Source organism: Danio aesculapii, chromosome 21 (genome assembly GCF_903798145.1).
Source record: "Danio aesculapii chromosome 21, fDanAes4.1, whole genome shotgun sequence".
Lineage (NCBI taxonomy): Eukaryota > Metazoa > Chordata > Actinopteri > Cypriniformes > Danionidae > Danio > Danio aesculapii.
In genome coordinates this window covers 26956101-26975823 of record NC_079455.1, presented here as the reverse complement: position 1 = coordinate 26975823, position 19723 = coordinate 26956101, and the positions used below count along the sequence as shown (strand labels likewise).

Genomic DNA, 19723 nt, shown 5'->3' with positions numbered 1-19723 from the left:
TGGGAGAATGATGCTGAAAAAGAAAGCCCTACTCATTATCCCATTTCAGTTGGAAATAATACTGAAATAAAAGTCTGACTTTCAAGGACTGCAAGAAAATGCAGAAACAAATGGTCAGACTTGGATTTTTTTCAGTGGATTAACTTACACAGATTAATTGTTCAATTAAAAAATAACAATGTGTGCTAGCAAATTAACATTGTAAGTTTTGATTTCACATAGACTTCAAGCATAGATATATAGAGCATTTCAATGTGGTCATGTCATTGGCCCATGATCATTTCCTGCTTGCTGTCAAACTATTTCATAACTGTAATTAGAGGCATTTCAGTCATGGCTTAACGTTAAAACAGCTATCATAACATCATTTATCAATATGCAGACCTGTTTGAATTCTCGGAAGCTATGAAAATTAAAAATGTAAAACAGGAAATACATTAGGACCATTGTTATTGTTTACATGCCTCAAAATGGTCTACAATAAACGAAAGAAACAGACAATCAAAATACAAACAATTAACATCTAAAAATAAGGAAATAACCCGAAAACCCCCTGATATAGAACGTTAAACATGAATATGTATAATCTCACAAAGCACAAAACAGCATTTGTGAACGCCTGTCTTAATACAAAAATACTACTAATAGGAACACTGCAAATGATGCATTGAACTCGCTCTTGCAGCAAGAGAAATCCATGCGTGAAAAGGCAAATGATTTACACATCAGTGATGGGAGTGGCTCTACACTTCACTGCTCTCCATGTGTGAGTGTGCAAGTGTAGGATAGAGAGAGAAAGCCTGTGTGTGCATACTGTATGAGAGCAGGAGAGTGCACCGGGAGCATGCGCATTGACTGTGTGTGTGTGTGTGTGTGTGTGTGTGTGAGGATGGAGAGAGCAAGGGAACAAGAAAGGGAACGCATCGTTCTGTCGCACCACTCCTAGAGAGCCTGGAGACGCTCTCACACTGTCTGTCTCGTGTTCCAGCTCAGGACTTCTGCAGGGACACACACACACGCATGAGCGCAGAGCCACACACAATACACACACCGCAGACGTGTCGTCACTGCCACTCCTGGCAGCTGGTGATATAGTGGAGCGGGAGCGCCTAGGAGGAGAAACAGCGGTGGAAGCGGCTAGCGTTAAGGTACAGTGCACCACAGATCACGTTTAATATGAATGAGATCAGTACTGTAGCAAAGCGAATGTGTGTGTAATGTCGCGCCGTTATGCCTACGTGTCGCCCCTCCTTGGCTCAGAATGGAGTGCACGCTGGTTCGTTCCAGCTCTGAAATACTGCAAAGCGAGACAAGAGAGCATCCTACAGGATATGGCATGATCCAGATGTGCAGAGAGACCTGGCGGCATCTGGAGTCAGGTGGTGGATTGTGTTGAAGCCTTGTTGCTTGGTCCTCTACAGGAAGTTTAGAGGATGTAAGCACACAGAGGATAGGTGTTGATCTTTGGGGAGTTCATATAATTATTTGTGGACATTTCTGGCTATGGCTAGTCAAGGTCATGGTTTTGTGGTTGTAAATATGTTGGTAGCTGAAAAATGGGGGAAAAAATAGTAAAATACCATATTTGAAGAATTGTTTTGTATTTATGTAGTTTTAAGTCAGATTTGTGAGTTAATATTAGGGGTTACTATCTCTTATTAATTCTTTCAGTTTTTTTTTTGGTACTTTTTTTTTAACTGTACTGTCACAGTGGCTCGGTGGTTAGCACTGTTGCCTCACAGCAAGAAGGTCACTGGTTTAAGTCCCAACTGGGCTAGTTAGCATGTCTGTGTGAAGTTTGCATGTCCTCGTGTGGGTTTCCTCCTGGTGCTCCAGTTTCCCCCAGACATGTCCAAAGACATGTGGTACAGGTCAGTTGAATAATAGTGCATGAGTGCATGTGCATGTGAGAGTGTGTGCGAGTTTCCATATACTGGGTTGCAGCTGGAAGTGCATCCGCTGTGCAAAACATATGCTGCAATAGTTGGTGGTTCATTCCACTGTGGCGACCCATAAATAAGGGACTAAGCTGAAGAAAAAGGAATGAATGAATGAACTGTACTGTAAAAATGTCCTATGGTGTGACAACAAAAATGAAGACAAACAACCCTTAATAATACACGTTTACAGTAAGAGTGATTTATATTCATTGGTTGGACACTTATCTTCATATAGTGCTATTTATTTTATATGTCATTCTTTCAATTTTGCAATGGCAGAATGAACCACCAACTTATTCAGCATGTGTTTTATGCAGCGGATGCCCTTCCAGCTTTAACTCAGTACTGGGAAATATCCATACACACTCACTCACACACATATACTACAGCCAATTTAGTTTATTTGATTCACCTATAACGCATGTCTTTGGACTGTGGGGGAAACAGTCCAAAGACGCAGAGGAAACCCACGCAAACATTGGGAGAGCATGCAAACTCCATACAGAAATGCCAACTGACCCAGCCGGGACTTGAACCAGCGACCTCCTGGCTGTGAGGCGATAGTGCTAACCACTGCACCACCGTGTCGCCCAAATAAACTCATAAATGATGCCCTACTCTGGTTTCAAACCTACAACCTCAATGTTGGTAACACAACGCTCAGCACGTTGAGCTAGCTGATCAGGCATTATTTTATATGTATAAAGTAATAATCTTTTTCTCCATGACTTGTTGGAAATTTTCAATAAGTAGGAGTGTCACACCAAAGGATAACAAAACGTAACCATTTTACTGTATAGTGGTTTCAGAAAAGTTGAATATATAAAAAATTCTGAGATTTGCACATTATGGGCTTCGCAGGGGGCTTTAGTCACATGAATTTGAATAGGGTTTCAACTATCAACTAATTAAAATTATTCTTGGAATTGCTGATTTAAAAAGAGCATATAGTGTCACACCAGAGAACAAGGTTTTCAGTGACAAATGTATCAAGTAAAATTACTCCTGGGGTGATTATTAATGATTTTACAATTTTCTTTTTAATTTATAAGAGCTGTAATTTGTTGAACTATGCTTGAGACAGTCACACTATTGGACAGCTTTAATATTTGGCTAAAAAATTATAACCAAGCAGGTCCATGACCTTTTACTGCAGTTTAAATGATGACAATGCTAATTATATTATATTATTTTTTATTATATTATATATTATATTATTTATAATATATATTATTATGTTCTTTTTTTTGTCATGTGTGATAATGAAAACAAAAACCATAAACATTGGTTTATACATTAGGTGTCCATGTGCTGTCATCATGGTCCCAGAGCAGTTGGTGCACAATTGGAGCGAGAGGTCTTTCTTTAGTTAATTTTTCAAATGACTCCTGCCGCTATAAAGGAAGGTCTGTTTGTGAATACTCTTTCTCTTTGTTGGTAGAGTTGACAGTCTGCTTGATGTGTTAGTCTGATGGCTGATTAGCTCTTTCCATCCCTCTTGAAGGGTTTTTGACTTTCTATAAATGATAAGTTGTATTTTTTGGGCCTTGTGGTTGGCCAGTCTGTGTTCCCGTGGCTCTGCTGGCTCTGGTTGGGTTGATACTGATGGGGCAGTAGGTTTACTGGCTGTGACTGAGTCTGCTAATGTAGTGTATCATGCAAACCAGCTGGAGACCTGGCACACACACGACTGTGTGATTGGTAGTATTACTATTCTGATACAACAGACTGTTTTCTGAGATTATGTAAGATCCCTCAGTGAAATCCACACAGACACACATCCACACACAAAACAGACGCAAAAGCTTTGAAACACACATTAGAGGCCTTCGTGTGATTGGCAACTGTTGTGTTTTTGGCAATGGCTCTACAGACCAAAAGGTTGGCAGTTGATTTGAGAGTTTAAGGCTTAATCGTATTTGTGTCTCATAATTAATGATGCTATATTTGATCCACCAACTGTACTGTAATCAGTTCTGGCGAACAAACAGAAAGTGGAATATTCAACTTTTTACATTTCTCTTTTAATTTTAAACTTCATAATGTTTATTTAGTTGGCTTTTTATTTTAAAATGAAGGGCAATTACTAAATGTCTTAGAAGCTTTGAAATGTAAAATGTTATGCTGTACATAAAACTAGTTGGTTTTAAAATATAAGATATCATTATTATCAAATAGAAAGGTTGTATTAAATGAGTTTATTTCTGCTTTTGTATGTAAAGCATGTAATTATGTAATGTTATTCTCAAGGTTTATATAAAGGGATAGTTCACCAAAAACTGAATCAATTACTCACCCTTCAAATGTTTAAACTAGCTTGAGTTTCTTTCTTCTGTGTTAAAAGATATTTTGAAAAATGTTGGATACCTGTAACCATTGATGCTCATAGTATTTTATATATATATATATTTATATATGGAGGTCAGTGGTTATAGGTTTTATCAGGTTTTATCTTTTGTGTTCAACAGAATAAAGAAACTCATTGGACCCTATCACACACCCTGCGCAATAAGGGGCAATACGTGCTTGGCACGATTTGTTGCTATTTTCAGACCAGTGCAGCCCTAATTTTTACGTTTTGTACCACGTTGTTTAAATAGCAAATCCATTTGCGCCACTTTGTGGATGAGTGTGCCGGTTTATAAAGGAGGTGTGTTAATGCGCATTGTTGGCACATTTATTATTAGCAGTATTATTTATTTTATGCATATTTTTATTTGTTTTAATAAAAACAAGTTTAGATTTGTCCATCTGTTGGGTTTTGGAGACTTATGCATCACTATATGGGGCATAAGAATAGGACGTGTGTTTGGATAGACCACACTTGATTAATATTTTTCATTTATTCGTTTGCTGGAAATTAGAACTTAATTTAGAAATAGTTTTGAAACAAATCTTTGTGCTTAACAAATGAAATTAAATATTAAATATATAGACTAATGGATGTGAGTTTCCATCGATTCTCCACGAGAGTAAAAGAGTAATAGTAAAGTAAAGAGATAGTAAAGAGCCCGAATGGAGGATGCTCATTCTTTATCCTCATGCAGATGGTCTGTTTAACCGTTTTCTCGCTAGTAAAGCATTCAGTTTTTCCACTTACAAAGTCCGCCATGTAAATGGTGCAGCTGACTCTTAAAGAGAATGTGAGATGAGACTCTGATTGTTTTAATGCACGCTATGCTCAAAACATAGAGAATAAGCACAACCATAATAAGCACCAGGCCGCAAAGGGTATTTTTCCATCATTAAAATAGCAAAAGTGGATTCGGACATGCCCTTAATGCTTTTGCACCATGCGCTTTAGACTTTGCGTCTAGATCGTTAAAATAGAGCCCATAAAATTTTGTAACCCCTTGAGGGTGAGTAAATAAGTATTTAGTATGTTATAATAATAATAATAAAAATAATAAATACATAATAATAGTAGGTTGTAGTAATAATATAATAATAGTAGGTTGTAATAGAGAGCAAAGTAAACAGATTAAATAAATAGTTTTTTGTCAAGAAAGCACTTTTATGTTATTGTAACATTTACATTTTTGGTATACTCGAGAGCAGCTGTATGTTCTCAATATCATTTGAACAGGTCATTGGAACAGGTGTTGCTCTGACATATTAAATAAATGTGTTTTATTATCAGTAGCAGATTAACTAATGCTTTGTGGAAGCTGGGTGGAATGCACCAGGCAAGACTCTTATGGCCAGCAGCATGTATCTGAAGTTGATTAACATGTGGAAATATTATATAATTCATCTACCAATAGTTTAGTAGGGCTGAGAATAGCATAAAATAACATAAAAATAACCCTTTATCGACCAGTACATGGCTGCCGATATATTATGCATCGCTACTAAAACCTTTGAATTCTTTAACTCAGAAGGCACTCAGCAATCTCAGAGTGTGTAAACGTAAAGCATAATCTTTGTCAGCATCTAAACATTTTGTGAATTTCCTCTTGTATTTCTTGAGAGTAACCATGAGTAGAGTAATGGATGTGGTCTAGGTTTGGGAGCAGATCTCTTTCAAGGCAATTCAGCTTCATTTACAGTGCCAGTATTCCTTTCAGCAATGCACAGTTGGCAAGAATATGAAATAAAGGGGGGAAAACAGGCAACACTTGATGGTCTGGGTGTGATTCTGTATGTTACCAGTTAAATTTACAAGCAACACTTATGTTTTGAAGTTACAACCTGTAATAAAACCATAACTAAGACAAAGCTTAATGGTATTGGACTGTTTTAGATCATATTTATTGAATTTTTGGCAGTTTGTTAGTCTGGGTAAAACACAACATACCAGTTTATCTGTTTTTCCTGAGCGATCTGTGTTGGGCCCAGTCATGGGTCGATGAGAAATACAATTGCAGGGTTATTTGTAGAAATAAGCTAATAAAGCTCAATTGTAATTTTTTCATGTACATGCCCAGTGAACTGTTGAATTTTGGCACAATTACCAAAAATATGACAATTTCAAGTAGGCTGAATCCTCTGTCCCACCACAAATGTACGTACCTGTCTGAGCCACAGATAAGTCAAAATGTTTAGCATAACCAAACTACTTACAAAAGTGTCAAAGAGCCATCGTACATTTATTACAGAAACCATTAAAGGGATAGTTCACCCAGAAATGAAATCTCTGTTATCATTGTTCAAAACCTAATTGAGTTTCTTTCTTCTGTTGAGCACAAAAGGAGTTATTTTGAAGAATTCTGGTTTATGGTACTCATTGTCTTCCATAGTAATTTTTCCCTACTATGGAAGTCAATGGGTACTGTAGCATCAACCAGCATTTTTCTAAATATCTTCTTTAGTGTTTATCAGAAGAAAGAAATTCATAAACCACTTGAGGGAGAGTAAATGATGAGGTAAATTAGATTTTTGAGTGAACTGTAACTTTAAATACCTTAAATACTACTTACAGTTGAATATTCTGAAAAAGGAGGGACTCGTTTCACCTTTAACATGCAGTATGATGCTTTCTTGGTTCACTCTCAAAGTTTGCTTTGTAAGTCACTGTCCTGTCTGCCCTCTCCCCTTGCAGTTGAAGCAGGAGGCCCAGCCGTTGCACCTGGCCTCTCATACAGCCCACCATGTCAGTCGCTGCCGCCTCCTAGAGGACAAGAACAGAGCTCTTAAACTAGAGCTAGCAGCACTCAGACAGCTGAAACAGCAGCACCGATTCCTGGTAAGTGAGTTTCTGGTTTATTATTGTTGCTTAGTTTTCCAGTTTTTGGCAGACTTGTGGATTTGGGTATATTGTCTGAGAATGCTTTCCTCTGGTGTACAGTGTAGTGAGTGAAAGCAACAGCTGTTCTGTTTAAGGTAAAATGGACAGGAAGTTGCAGAATTGTCTACAGTGTTCCAAGTGGTGTGATGCTGGAGCTGTTGCCCTGGCAACAAGCCCACTGGTGAGGGTGGACAGGTTGGTAATGGAAAGCTGACAGACCATAATAATGGCTTTTGTTACAAGCCTCAGTTGCAACAGATCAATTTCGTCCCGCTGAATGGAGATGGGAAGTGACATGCACAAATTTAACTGAGCTCGAGCACTGCTGAGAAAGTTTGATGTCTATAACAAACTTTACTGTACAGTACTGGAAGTGAAGCACTTGCAGTGAAGATAAAGGTTTTTAGGTGGAAGGTTCAGCTGAAAATAAGACGTCTGTTATCGTTTACTCATCCTCACATTGTCCCAAACATCTAAGACATCCTTTCTTGAAACTCTAAAAGAGCTGGTCTTTGACAATCTTCCTTACACAGAGGCAGATTATGGTTGCAAACCATTTTTTTGTACAAAATTTGGGCATTTGTCTAAATCACTCAAATGACTTCCATTGACTATTTGTGAACTTTGTTATTGAAAATTTCATTGAATTCATTGAAAATAAAAGTATGATATTTGTTTATGAACTTGACATTGTGGGTGGCACAGAGGCTCAGTGGTTACTGCTGTCACCTCACAGCACGATGGTCGCTGGTTTGAGTTTCGACTGGGCCAGTTGGCGTTTCTGTGTGGAGTTGGCATGTTCTCCCCGTGTTCGCATGAATTTCCTCCCGGTGCTCCGGTTTCCCCCACAGTCGAAAGACATGCGCTATAGGTGAATTGGGTAAACATAATTGGCCATAGAGTATGAGCGTGTGTGTGAATGTGAGAGTGTATCAGTGTTTCCCAGTACTGGGTTGCGGCTGGAAGGGCATCTGCTGTGTAAAAACATATGCTGTAATAGTTGGCGGTTCATTCTGCTGTGGTGACCCCTGATAAATAAGGGACTAAGACGAAAGAAAATGAATGAATGAACTTGACATCACTATTTGTTATATGAACTCTGCAAGGAGAGCTTGTTGGATGTTAGTGTTTGCTGCTGATTCTTTGTAATGTAAATAAAAATTACATGGACTGTAATAAATAAGGGTATCACAGTGGCTCAGTGGGTAGCACAATCGCCTCAGAACAAGAAGGTTGCTGGTTCGAGCCCTGGCAGGGTAAGTTGGCATTTTTGTGAGAAGTTTGTATGTTCTTTCCGTGTTGGCGTGGGTTTCCTCCGGGTGCTCCGGTTTCCCCCACAGTCCAAACACATGCGCTATAGGTGAATTAAATGAGCTAAATTAGCCGTAGTGTATGTGTGTGAATGCGGGAGTGTATGAGTGTTTCCCAGTGTTGGATTGTGGCTGGAAGGGCATCCGCTGTGTAAAACATATGCTGGAGAGCCGAAAAGAAAATGAATGAATGAATGAATGTAATAAATAAGCTACATTAAAATATATTTAATATTGTAAGAATGTTTTTTTGTAATAAGTTTCATAATATAAAGAGACATATTCATTTGTGTCAACCACAAATTTTTAAATGGTAGTTCAAAATTTAATATCTTATGACTTATGACATAGTCTCAAAATATGCTACCCAAGTCATATGGACAAACTGAGTGAAGCTATTATGATGCATTTTTTTTAGCATTTTGGAGGTTGATTCGAAGCTGTATTTGCTTTCATTTTACTGAAAGATTGGCCAGAATATTCTTCAAAATATTACCTATTGTTCTACACGAAAAAAGAACTGGTTTTGGAATGACATCAGAGTGAAAAGGAACAAACTGCCAATTTCCCTTTTAATACTTTGCTCTTTAAACCTGTCATTTAAAGTAGTTCAAGTCACATTTAGCTACTAAACTGGAAGCAATGATTGCAATACCAACTAGGCACATGGGTCTGTGTGAGTATCAAAAGTACACTAGTAATATTGTAGTTTTTCCCCTTTATTTGCTTTGAGAGAGTATTTATTCAAACAAACTTTCGTACAAAACTTATACTGCAGTCAAATCATCTGTCCTGTTTTATTTCAAGCATGCCTCAAGTTGTTTAATTGAAACAGAGAGAAGGCAACATCAAGTCTGCCAAGGCTGGCATTGATTCAGATTCTAAACGATCACACCTCTTCATTTATTAGCTTCAGTTGTGATAGTAACCAGGCGAATGTGCCGTGGCAGTCGTTGCAGTGTGAGTCCTGTGGCAGGTTGCCAGGCGACTGCCTCTGATGGACAGTGCAGAGAGTGAACCTGTGGTGAGGAATGACCTTCTGTCTCCAGAGGAAGTGTCTCACGCCTGCCGCTGCTTAGGAACCACCCGCCCCATCTCTATGTCAACGCTTGTCCTGTGGTGAAAGCATTGCCATTCAGTGTTTCCTCTAGGATATTTTCCAGCTGTGGTGACCAATGTCCATCAAGTATTGTATCTTTGCAAGAAAGTAATGGGAGTTACCAAATCTGTGGGAAAGTCCAAAACAAAGGAGCATTTTTTGACGTTTTTGTGTGATTATGTGGCTCAAATGGTTGAGTTTTGGGGTGGTGTCAGGTAAAGGGGATCATTTCATGATTTAGAAACACTCACAAAAAACTTTTGCTCTGCAGATGCGCTCATTTTCAGAAGGGGGAGGGGGTGTTGCCCATGGGTGCATAGAACTCACCCCCTAGGCTAGAACTACAGTGCTCGGCATTTATAAGTACACCCCTCACAAATCTTTTTTTAATTAATATTTTTAATAGGAAGCTTTACAATATATACATTAGATTAGTCAGTACTGAAGCCAAATCTGGAGCTTTTTCTAACAAAATAACTTGCGATAACGATAAATTTTAAAAAGAGGAAAAATCAAGAGAAACAAAAAAAATGTTACATTTAGTTGAAATTTTGAAGGTTGTAATAGTTTTTTTTTTGTAATATTTTGCTTGAATTTAATTGTATTATCTTTTATTTTTAATTATTATTTTAATAAATATATCTGTTTAATAAATCTGTTTTGTTTAAATGCACCAAAATACATTGCCTTTATTCACAGAGAATTGGATAAATGTTAATGTATATTAATTTGGGGTGTACTCAATTATGCTGAGCACTGTATATATTTTCTTTTGTGGCTACACCAGACGCAATGCATTTTGTTTAGCAGTCTAAACTAGTTGATCTAATCACTAAACCTCAAAAAGTTCACTTCAAGAATGAACAAAGTGGCACCAATGTGTTTAATGTTTCAAAAAACACCAAATGGAAAGCATAATCTGTATTATTATAACTCTAAGGTGCATCCCAATTTGCAAACTTATGCACTGTACTACTCCATTTTGTACACTGTAAAACCTAAAAGTTAAGGTAACTCAAACCATTTGAGCAAACCGATTGCAACAAACCATTTAAGTTCAAAAACTAATCCTAATGAGTACTGTGAACTTAATCCATTTGAGTAAAAGAAGCAATTGGAGCAGAGTAAAACCCAATAAATGAAGAGAACTCAAACCAAGTACTGTAAAACCCAATAAGTTAAGGCAACTCAAACCGTTTGAGGAAACTGATTGCAACGAACCATTTGAGTTAAAAAAAGCTTTTCTATACAAGTATTGTGAACTTACTCCATTTAAGTTGAAGTAATGAGGAATTTAATTAACTGAGTATAAAACTCTTTTCAAATGAGAAGAATTAATTTTTAGTCAATTTTGAGTTAATCACACTCATTTCATTTGATAAAGTTGACTGTTCGGTTTTACAGGGTAGAAATAAATTGTGTAAGTAGTGCATTTTGTAAATAATGATGCAGTTATTAAACCGATAAACAGAATTGTGGAATGTTGATCATTCGTGCTCGTGGTCACAACTTGCATAGTGGAAGGGGAGAAGCTAATGGGTACTGAGGTTGGATTTCTTAGCTTTTTTTTGGATTGTTCAAGCAAAATTCTCCCATGTATGTGATTATGCCACCTCCTGATGGTGAATGTTTGGTCATTTATTTCACTAATTTGGCAACTGTTAAATCTCGAAAGGGTAACGGTTTGAAGTAAAAAAAACATTAGTGTTTAATTTGGGATCTCATACACTACATAGTTGAGTGCAATAAGTGCATATACTTCAGAAGGCATAGTGTATAAATGCAAATTGTATAATGCACAATTTGGAAAGCAAATATTGACTTCATTCAAGCCACAGAAAAACAAATAATGTACTAAAAGATGCACTAATCACAATCTTTTGCCTAGGAAGTTATACACGTTAACAATGAAAGTATTCTGTAATTTAATGGAGAGTTTTGTGAGTTACACTGTGTGTTTCTGGCAGAATACATACAGATGAAGTCAAAATTATTAGCCCCCCTGAATTATTGCCCAACGCCATGTTATATGTTTTAATAACTCATCTCTAATAACTGGGTAGTTTTATCTTTGCCATAAAGGCCGTACATAATATTTAATTAGATATTCTTCAAAACACTAGTATTCAGCTTAACGTCACATTTAAAGGCTTAACTGGGTTAATTAGGTTAACTAGGCAGGATAGGGTAATTAGCCAATTTATTGTATAATGATGGTGTGTTCTGTAGACTATCGAAAAATATATAGCTTAAAGGGGCTAATAATTAAAAAAAAATTGAAACTGCTTTTATTCTGGCCAAAATAAAAACAAATAAGACTTTCCCCATAAGAAAAATATTATCAGACATACTGTGAAAATTTCCTTGCTCTTTTAAACATTTCCCAAATTATTTTAACAAAGAAAAAATTCAAAGGGGGTCCAATAATTCTGACTTTAACTGTATGTACAGACTTCATTGAAGTGACAGAAAGTCTGACAGACAACAAATGGCGTTGCCAATGTGCATACTCTTATAGAAATCCATGTATTCACTGCACTTGCATTTGAGGTGCAATCCCCGTTGACCCCCTTAACTGTGATGTCACTGACAACCTGCAGCCATGGTGGGGATGTTTTTGGTGTGGTGGCCCACCATGGCTGAAGGAATGTAACAAAAGCATTACTATAGAAAAGCCTGTCTAGTGTAATTGGTTTCCTGATAATAACAGTCATGAGTATAATGACAAAAGCAATTAATACAGAGTAATGATGGTCTGGAGAGAGACAAATCTACTTAATTAGCTGAACCAAAATAAATTTCAACAGTACATTGTGTTTTCTGTAAGAATGTGTCCAGTCCAGAGAAGAGATGGTTATAACGGAAGGGTTGGGCCCTGGCTTGGGTTGCCATGTCCTCTAATAGAATTAGACTCAGACAGTGATCTTTTAGCAAGGCTGTGCTGCTCACTTAACTGTATTTTCCTCTCCATTGCATCGACCGCTGGAGTCATTTGGAGCAGGAGGTCCACTCCATTCAAGATCCTTGTCTAAGAAGTTAGAGCAGGGCAAGAAGCAACAGTTCCAGCCAAATTTGTCATTCATTCTGATTGTGTGTTGTAATTTATGGTGATTTGAGTAATCCTTGAATTTAGGTATTTCTTCAAAGACCTGGGGTAATAACCCAACAATACTAATGTGAGGCAAATTTGGCATTGGCAAAAATGTTATAATATTAATTCTAAAAATATTATAACAATAATTTTAATTATGATTTGTATGTATTCATGGGCCATAAACAATAAGTTGTTTTAATAATTTACCAGTTTTATAAAATCAACGTTTTTTAAATATATACTCTTGGGCAACTAAATATTAGATGGCTGCAAAGGAAATGTTATGTTTAAAAAAATGATGAGCATCTAAAGTCTTGTGTAGATTTTAAATATAGTATTTTAAAATAAGCAACATTTAAACTCTAGACTAAAGGTTCTGCATTAAATGACAGTTTTGTTAATCACTTGCCTAATTTCTTAAAACCCACAACATTATGTGGACGTCGTATATTATGAGCATGATTGGCCGTGGGGAATAATATTGTGACCTCAGTTTTCTCAAAGCAATTTTCACAATTGATTTCTGCATGCCAGTTGCCAAAACAGAATGAATCACTGCCCGTAAAGTAAAACCTGGGATTAATATTTACTCCTCTGGTGCTTGTAAATTCCCATCTTTAGAGTCGACACTCTGTGTGGAAAGGAGCATACAAACAACTCCTTGAGGGAAGATGTTCGGTTTAGTTTCTGGGGCAAATACCCTCTGCTATATATCCTCGAAACCCCCCCAAAGAGACACTGCATTTACATTAACATCGCTTTCGTGAGGCTATTTTTCTTTATTCAAGTAGGAACTTTAGTTGAATGTGCATAGAATATATATATTTTACATCAAAAAAAAATCTGCAGTCAGTTACCTAACCTACAGTTGTTCCAAACCAGTATGTATTTCCTTCTTCTGCTGAATGAAAAAGGACCCACTAAGATGGGAAACACATTCCCATTTCTTTTCAACCACTGTTCAACCACTTTTACACAGGGTGTAAAAGTGGGTTACAGTATACTACATATTCACAAATATCATTGACATTTTTTTCATATTAACAGTGAACATCAGTTAAGTGTTGAATTAATTAAAAGAAAACATACACAATCATGTATATTAAACTATTAATTTAAAGCTTTTAAATTAGAATATGCAACTTAGTAAATGTAAAAAGGAGTTCAGTTCAAGGCTTCTCGGAATCAATATTTAATTGACCACATTTAAAAAAAGATGAATCAACAATATATATTTCTTATTAAAATGATAAAAATCAAATGTACCTGTTCTGACCTTTTGATTTAATATTTAAATATAAGCTTGTACAGTGTACACAAAAACTGAAAAGGGTGACTGTAAATTGACACTTTTTCACTCTTGAAATCTAAGCTGAACACTTTCTATATGAAACAAATTCTTAAGTGAAACAATGAAGAATGGTAGCAGAACATTTTTACATGTTTTAAAAACTTTTGAAACTTTAAACTATAACTTTGTTTCATTTTCATTGATGGAACCTTATTTTAAAGTGTTACTCATATTGCATTCCCTGAAACAGTATTTTGGAGTATACGGTATATACACTCACCGGCCACTTTATCAGGTACACCTTACTAGTACCAGGTTGGACCCCCTTTTGCCTTCAGAGCTGCCTTAATCCTTTGTGGCATAAATTCAACAAGGTTCAATGCTTTTTTTCAATCTTCTATTGTTCAATTTTGGTGAGACATGGCAAACTGTAGCCTCAGTTTCCTGTTCTCAGCTGACAGGAGTGGCACCCGGTGTGGTCTTCTACTACTGTAGTCCATTCACCTCAAGGTTGGACGTGTTGTGCATTCAGAGATGCTCTTCTGCATACCTCGGTTGTAAGGAGTGATTATTTGAGTTACTGTTGCCTTTCTATCAGCTCGAACCAGTCTGGCCATTCTCCTCTGACCTCTGGCATCAACAAGGCATTTGCGCCCTCAGAACTGCCACTCACTGGATATTTTCTCTTTTTCTGACAATTCTCTGTAAACCCTAGAGATGGCAAATGGCGCTTAATATTTTCCTCTAAAATTTGCATTTTTCTCTGACTCCTATGCATAGGCTTAGTAATTTTACATTTATAGTGACGAATAAGTTCTTTTCATTGCCTTTAGAGTGAAATAATTTAATATAAACATAGGAGGCTGAGAAAAATGCTAATTTTAGGGAAACACTTCAGATGGGATTTAGAGGTTTTTGCATCTAAGCTCTTCATATATTTCTTTCACATTAGTGATTAGCCTTACAATGCATGTCTCACAAAAACTTCAGATTTGGTTTTAAATTACAGCTTCAGCAAACCATTTAGTTGTAGCTTGTCTGTTAGTTTCTCTACAAATATTTTATTATTCACTGTGCTCACTATTATAGTTTCTGTAATGCATACACTCCCTTAAAATGAAAATCTATAAAGGCCACCTTCATACATATGGAATCCCACAATTTCATCTGCGCTTTAAAATCTTTGTGGTATGGTGCTTGGTATCCATTACACTCAGAGCTTTATTTCTATGCGGTGTGTAAACCTTACTCTTACAGCACTCTGAAAGCCACATCCTGCATCATTTTATACCTAGTCATGTTTGCAAGTAGTTGTATCAGTCTGGCTGCAGGGTTTCTCAGATATGGGACTCCCTTAAAGCATTGCTGATTACAGCAGACAGAGAAGTAAAGAGGCTGTACTGAAGTAACATGAGCCTCTGTACATGTGCCTCAGTGTGTGTGCATGCTGAATTAGATTTTGCTTTGTTAACAAGCTAAAACAGAAATAATCATTAAAAATAAAAATCAGGGCTGTATAGATTGGAATGAGAAATCTTGAACCTCCTTAATACAGATTTAAAAAAAATATTTCTAATGTTATATAATGTTAATAAAAATATTTAATTAGTATAATATTTTTTTGGGTGGCACGGTGGCACAATGGGTAGCGACGCCACCTCACAGCAAGAAGGTTGCTGGTTCGAGCCCCAGCTGAGTCAGTTGGCATTTCTGTGTGGAGTTTGCATGTTCTCCCCGTGTTCACGTTGGTTTCCTCCAGGTGCTCCGGTTTCTCCCACAAGTCCAATGACATGCACTATATGTGAATTGGGTAAGCTAAATTGTCCGTAATGTATGTGTGTATGTCCTGGTCCTCCAGGTTGGAAGGATGACCCACGTCGTAAAAATGAGATGTTACAAAACACCAACATGGTGCGCCTAAATATCAACTTCAATATAAACGGCCCTGGGAGTATGTAAATAAGTTTAATACTTTGTTTACATTTATTTATAATATTTTAGATCATATTTTTATATGAAGAAAATCTAATAGTAGTCTTGTTATATTGGTAAAATCTAAAGTAAATTAAAATGAATAGAATCAAAAGTAATGTTAATTCATGACTGTTGTTGACATTAAGGGCTCTATTTTGACGATCCATGCGCAAAACGCAGGGCGCAAACGCATTAAGGGCATGTCAGAATCCACTTTTGCTAATTTAAGGACGGAAGAATCCACTTTGCACCATGGCGCATGGTCTAAAAGGGTTGAGCTTATTTTCTTAATGAGTTATAAGTGTGTTTTGAAAATAAACCAATCAGAGTCTAATCTCCCATTGCCTTTAGGAATCCGTTGCATCGAGCCATAGCGCAATTGCTATTTACATGGTGGACTTTGAAAGTGGAAAAACTGAGCATTTCACTAGCAAGAAAACAGTTAAACAGAGCATCTACAACGCCAGAATGAGAGATGAGCCTCCTCATTATTTACATTCGCTTTCACTCTCGTGGATAGGGAAACGTGTTGTATGCACAGATAATAAATAAAAATTTATAATAAATAAATTAATAAATATAAAAATTAATAAATAAAAATTTTGTTTGTTAAGCGCAAAGATTTGTTTCAAAACTATTTCTAAATTCAGTTCTATTTTTTAGCAAATGAATAAATGAACAATAATAACTAAGTGTACTCAAACAACTGAGTTATATCCAAATACACATGCTATGCCCCATATGGTCTAAAACCTGTCAGGTGGGCAAATCTAAGCTTGTTTTTAATAAACAAATATCAATATGCATATAATAAATAATACAGCTAATAATAATAACATTATGCAAAAGCAAATTGTCATGAATGAACTGAAAAAGCCTCCCGAGATGAAAAAGGCATGAAAGTATGGTTTTTATATTTATGTAGCCTAGAAAATATGTTTTGTAGTATTTTAATCCTTTATATCCTATATATATCCTTATTATATCCTATATATATATATATATATATATATATATATATATATATATATATATATATATATATATGTATATATTCTTAATATTTTAATTCTTTTTCATATGTAAAGATATTTGCGTATTGCTGTAGCCTACATCCTGTCTGTATTAAGCAATGTGTAAGCTAAGCGCACAACTAACGCGCTCTGCGCTGGACTATAGACCGGCTTTGTTCTAGTCTATTGAATAATCTATTATAGTTTCTCAAAATAGCAACGCGCCAGCAATGCGCCAGCAATGCGCCTCAACACGCCTCCTTTTTTAGACCAGAACACCTATGGGCGCACATATGAGTGCAAATGCATTTGCTATTTAAACAGCGTGGCGCAAAACGTCAAAACGACTCTTGCGCCAAGCTGAAACTAGCAAACAACTATTGTGTCACGCCTTGTGCCGCATTGCGCCGGGTGTATGATACGGCCCTAAGAATTTACTCTAGTTTGCCAATTTACCAACAAGTCCATCTAATCACCTGTATGAACTATACTTTCTTCTGCAGAGCACAATATATATTTTGAAAATTGGAAATCTATGGTTTCCAGCATTACTCAAAGTATACTACAACTACTATTGAATTTATTAATTTGAATTAATGTAAACAATGTAGAAAACATTAGTTAACACTTTAGTTTGCATATTTACTATTACCTACGACTTTTGCCTCAAGAAAATACAAAACTTACTCTATTTACTTACCTTCAAGTGGTTCCAAACCTGTTTGAGTTTTTTGAACACAAAAGAACATATTTTAAAGAAATCTGGAAATAGGGCTGGACAATTAATAAAAAAAAAAAGACATTCAGAACCTATAATCAATCAAATTTTTTCAGGTCAATTTTTTGATGACTTTCCCTACTGCGTGTGGAGTCACGTGACCCGACTCTGTTAAGGCTGATTTATACTTCTGCATCAAGTGCACGCGTATGGACCGGCGCAGCCTTCGCATGTGTTTATGATTAAAGTTGTTGCACATCCGCCGGTTCCCATCCCAAGATATATCCAGCTGCAGACCCGCAGAACCACACACATTTCAGGCACACACAATCTAGCACACACGATCTAGGCAAACCATATATGGTAACTAACTAACTCCTTTAGAGCATTATCACCACCTATTGAATTTCACAAATATGGTTTCCAATTTCAGTAATTACATTAATATATAATATAATATTATTTATATATATATATATATTTATTTATTTATTTATTTATTTATTTATTTTTTATTATTAACAGTTAATTTGTTTTTAATGCTAAATTTGTTGCAACTATAATTACAACAGATCACCTGTACTTTATGGTTTAAAAACAATATATTTCTTACTATAAATTATTATAGTATTTAATGTGGGAAATCATTAATAAAAAAGTTATTAGAAAATTAAGCAAATAAATACTATTAAATCGCTTGAGTAAAATATTGATATAGTGTTATACATTTATTACATGTAAAAAGATATCCAGCCTGCAGCTGGATATTATTGGCCATCCCAGTTAAATGAGCTAGATTTAGCTTCTTGTACATTAAAGTAGCATTCAGAAAAAAGAAAACCTCTGTGAAGAAACTTGACACAAAGGCAAAATAAATAAATAAATCATTCATTAATCATAATCGAGTTAAAGCCCTATCTAAACTTGTAACCATTTACTGTCATAGTATTTGTTTTTCTTACTGGAGGTCAATGGTTACAGGTTTCCAGATTTCTTTAAAATATCTTCTTTTGTGTTCATCAGAACAAAGAAAGTCAAACTTTAAGGTAAAAAATTAAGGTAGTTATGGAGCAGTTAAGTTTAGATATAAGATTAAAGGATATGAATAAAGTCACCTTAAATATGCAAGCAACTAGTTTAAAGTGACAACTGTTCCCCATACTAAACTGTTACCAAATGTTAGACTATAGATACAGAACATGCCGTAAAAGCATTCTTATAATTAAAGAATTTATTTTAAATTACATCCGGCATGATATCAATGAAAAAGAAACCCATTTCAAACCGTCTTTGCTGCTGATCCCTGTTGATGAGGATGTGGAGTACATAAACATGTTAAAGATAATTCCCAATTAGCTCCACTTCTTCCCTGAGCCTCTTCACTCCTGCATTGAGGTTTGGTACCGGCAGGGAGGGGTTTAATGGTTTTAGGAGTTGCCACCCACTCAACAGCCTATTTCCATCATTTCCCCTCCCACTTTCTCTCTCCTCCACCCGCACTCAGCATCAGTCACTCAGGGAGGGGATGGAGGGCAGAGTGTAGCGTATGGTGGGGGAGCAGTGTGCCTCTGCTTCTGCAGCATGAAGCAGGCCTTGTAAAGAGAGAAGAAGAGCGAGAAAAAGAGAGAGAGAGAGAGAGCTGCCGTTACCGCTGCTTGACATTTGCACGCCCAGAGGAAGCAAGACTGAGCAGGAGAGGAAGACTGCAGATAGAAAAGGATAGACTGTTTTCTGAGGAGGTTTATAAGGCGTTTGGATCCGAGAACCGAAACGGTAAATATTTCCCCTTCTCTTGCTACAATTCTCGGCTTCTCCCACTTTCCTTCCTCTGCCTGCAGCTTGACTGTGGGGATTCCAGTGTGCATTTCTGCATGAGGAGCTGTGCAGCATAGTAAATCCTCTCTCTCTCTTTCTCTCTCAGTATGCATGCTCAGATCTGGCCATTGCCTCACTTCATACATCATGTATTTTCATGCTTTTAGATGCATGATGAAGGATGATGCAAGAAGGGAAGGTTTTGTGTGATTTTTCAGAAGCGTAATGTCAGATTAGACATG

General features: G+C 36.4%; 1 protein-coding gene across 9 annotated transcripts in view; it reads left to right on the top strand.

Annotated features, from left to right (window-relative positions):
• The first annotated feature begins 906 nt into the window (after positions 1–906).
• The window catches only part of rimbp2a (RIMS binding protein 2a), a 75408-nt gene continuing 56591 nt past the window's right edge, over positions 907–19723 (top strand). For all 9 annotated transcript variants that reach the window (XM_056446495.1, XM_056446494.1, XM_056446489.1 and 6 more), the window contains exons 1-2: positions 907–1148; positions 6982–7125. The gene's annotated coding sequence lies outside the window, so the exon portion shown is untranslated. The remainder of the gene's footprint in view (positions 1149–6981; positions 7126–19723) is intronic.